We start from the raw sequence: 3,417 nt of genomic DNA, 5'->3' as shown, positions 1-3,417 counted from the left end.
ACACAGGGCTTGTGGCCATCTCCAGGCTCCGCTCTCACCGGGATCCCCGCAGCCCCGGCCCCTGCCCAGCCACTCTATCACCAGCACAAAGGCTTCAGCAGAATCACCACAGGTCAAAGGGCTTCTGACCATTTCCCTGCAACACTGCATGCCTGGGCAGCTTTCTGAGCACAAGCACCCTTTTCCCCCTCTTCCCCTATGCCCTGCAGACCCTAGGCAGCAAAACAAAGCTCCTGGGAGTCTGTGTATTATAACACACTCTATATTCATACACTAAAGAAAAAACAAAAAGAAGAAAAGAAAAAGAACAATCTTAAAGAAACGGAAAATTCCTGCTGGCTCAGGTGGCCCCATCAGACAGAGCCTCTGGGATCAGCTCTCTGCAGAGCTCCAGCAGCGCAGCCAGCCGAGCCCCAACAGACGAGGCCGTGTCCTCCATGCCCAGTGGAGATGATCTTGCAGCCTCTGGAAGACAGAATATCACTCAATCTGCAGTGCCTGTAGGACATACAATGTTTCAAGTGCCACATCTGACACGGCACTGCTGGTGTCCTCTGTCAGGTGTTCAAGGGATGAAAGAGAAAGAAACAGAGCCATGGTCAGATTCCAGATCTGCAGGGAGCCGAGGAGGGCCCCCTGCCAGGGCCATCCCAGCCGGCTCTAGCCATGGCCGGAAGGGAGCAGGGACCAACGGGAGTAGCCCGAAACTGCTGGCCACAAATCGCCCATGTGGCCCTGAAATCTCTGTGCGCTCTGCCCACGCCACCCCTGGTCCGCACAGGGAGCAGAGCCCTCCACAGCCGAGGCAGGGCTTGCAGCTCCCCCAGCAGCCCCCGCTGCCAGCCCACTGCAGATGAGCCGGAGCTCTTCCTTCTTCCCCCTCAGGCGCTGTGCGGCCATGCCTGTGAACACAGAGCCTGTCACGACCCCAGCGGCACAGCTCCCTGCCAGCGGCGCTGCCGGCGCTGTCGCCACACGGGTTGCTGGCCCGGCAGGGCTCAGCCCGGCCCTTGCCGCACGCTGCCGCCCCAGGGCACGACTGCCAGAGGGCGGCAGCAGCAATGGCCAGGCCAGGCGGGGCTCCAAGGCACCGAGCCCGGCTGGCGCTGCCGGGGCAGCAGGCGGGGCTGGGGCCGAGCTGCGGCAGGCCAGGGAGGGAGCCCGTGAGACAGAGTAAAGATCTATTCAGAATTAGGTGAAGTGTCTAGGAGAGGTGAAATATCTGTAAGGCCAAAGCTGAAGGAAAAACTCACATGCCGGAGACAGCAAGGAGACAGAGAAAGAAAAACAGAAAAGACCACAAGGTCAATTTGCCCCTGACCTAGGAATTCCTTTGATAAAGAAGAACTGGAATAAATGTCACACGGAATGAATATGTATGAACCTGTTGTGAAACTGTATGCATATGCATTTGGAAGGGGGATAAAAGGAGACCTGAGGTCTTCAGAGGTACGCATGCCTTTTGAGGATAATTTTCTCCGCATGCATCCGGCGCCATAAATAAACATACCGAGCTTTACAACTTTTATAAAGTTCTGAGGTTTCTTCTTTTCTCCCCAAAACATTATGGCATGCCAGGTAGGAGATCTCTGTCCCCGCAGGGCCAGGGGGGATAGACGGACCCCCAAGGTGCGCCCTAGGATTTTTTTTCCTGGTGGGGCTCTGCTTGTCTCACTTGCCACCTGCGAGGACAGACAATGACCCACTGGCCTGTGGAGGAAGATACGGTATGTACTGAGGGACCCCCAAGGGAAGGAAAGGAGAGCTAGGGAGTAAATCACTCAGAGATGTCTGGGTTCAGCTGATGGAGCAGCTACAGTAGAGACGGGGTTCATTGTTCTGATAGAGCAGAACTGCTGAGCCCCTGTGTGTTTTGTTTGTGTGTGTGTATGTGATGTCTGGACACTGTGTTGCTGTATGGTTAATCCATTGTGTGGTCAGTGCACTGTGTTTGTAATCGTTCAAGTGTATGAGTGTATGGTGTATAAAAGAGAGTAGATCTACAGTGCCCTACAGTGCGGGGGGGTGAGTACTGCCCGTGTTTGAAGCAGCCGAGTGAGGCCTGAGGCACCGGCTGCAGCAGGCTGTGGGGGCAGGGAGAGAAGCGCCCTGCGGAGAAGCGAGTGGAGGAACAACAGTAATGGTATTTATTGTGTTTAAATGTAGTGATTTTTGTAAATTTGGTGCATTTTAACCATGAGTATGAGCTCAGAGAGTTCTTTTGTCCTGGATGTTTCTACTTGATATCTAGACTGTGTGCTGTTATTTTGATTGTGTCCAGGAAAAACTGATGTGAGTAAATGCTGAATTACGGTATGCTGTGTTGTGTTGAGAAAAGTGAGCATTTTGAGAGATATGCCCTTTCCCAGTGATTTTGTGTGGTGATTTTCTTACACTGCATTGTGATAATTTGATTCTCAGATTGTATAGTCGAGTTTGTGGAGATTTTAAGATTTTGTTTTCAAGAAGAGTAGCATTTTACACAGAAGAACTATAGTATGGTGATTTATGCTTAAATACGATAAAGCGAATTAAAGGAATTCCAAGAATTCTCCCCCTCACAGCAATTCAAGCCTTGGCTCTAGTGAATTTGAGATAAAGGGGGGGGGGGGGGGCATGTGTGTCTGTGTCTGTGGGCATATCAGAGTTTCAGCTCTAACAAGTACAGCCTTTTTTTTGCAAGGCAGTAAAACAAGTGTAAAAGTAGACACAGGGCTTAATTTTGTAAAACAGAGTTTAGATAGAAGAGATGAATTAGTTAATGAGACTTCAGCTGGTACCATAGCAAGTCTGGACTGGGAATAGTCTGCTGTAGGGATTTAAAATTCTCTGTAACCAACAGAATAGCCTGCCTTTGTGGGCAATTTTGGGGAGCCTTTGGTGCATCAAGAGGCTGGCATGCTGCATGATGTGACAGTGGCTCTCCCCTGGGCACAGGGATAGCTCTGGCTGCCCTGTCTCCCCAGGGAACACGGGAATGACCTGTGGGCAAAAGCTGGATGTGCAGGTATTATTGCAGTGCGGTGTTTGTGAGATACACTGGTTCTAATAAGCGTCAGGGCACATGCCCCGAGTGTAAATTAAAGGTTTCTGATCAAGCGGATTCAGAACCTAAGGTCTTAGAGCTTGTGTGTGGGAATCACATCTGCTACCTGCCACCTGGAGCTGTGTGTGTGTAGGAGGAAACCTGAGAAACTATTGTGAAAGTCTGTGAAAAGAGGTTTGAGTGGAAACTAGATAGGGCAAGGAGAAAGAGATAATGAGAACTGACCAGAGCAAACAGGATCCTAAATTAGCCCCTTTTAGGAGGGGATCACTGGGAGAAGGCTGCCAGTAGGAGCAGCTCATAAAATAAAAAGATTTATAATACCTCATTGCAGTTAGTACTGTTTTAAAATAGGGAGATAAATGGGATAG

This window comes from Melospiza melodia, unplaced genomic scaffold (assembly GCF_035770615.1).
Source record: "Melospiza melodia melodia isolate bMelMel2 unplaced genomic scaffold, bMelMel2.pri scaffold_48, whole genome shotgun sequence".
Classification (NCBI taxonomy): Eukaryota; Metazoa; Chordata; class Aves; order Passeriformes; family Passerellidae; genus Melospiza; species Melospiza melodia.
The sequence above is the reverse complement of the archived record's forward strand: the minus strand, read 5'-3'. Positions refer to the sequence as shown.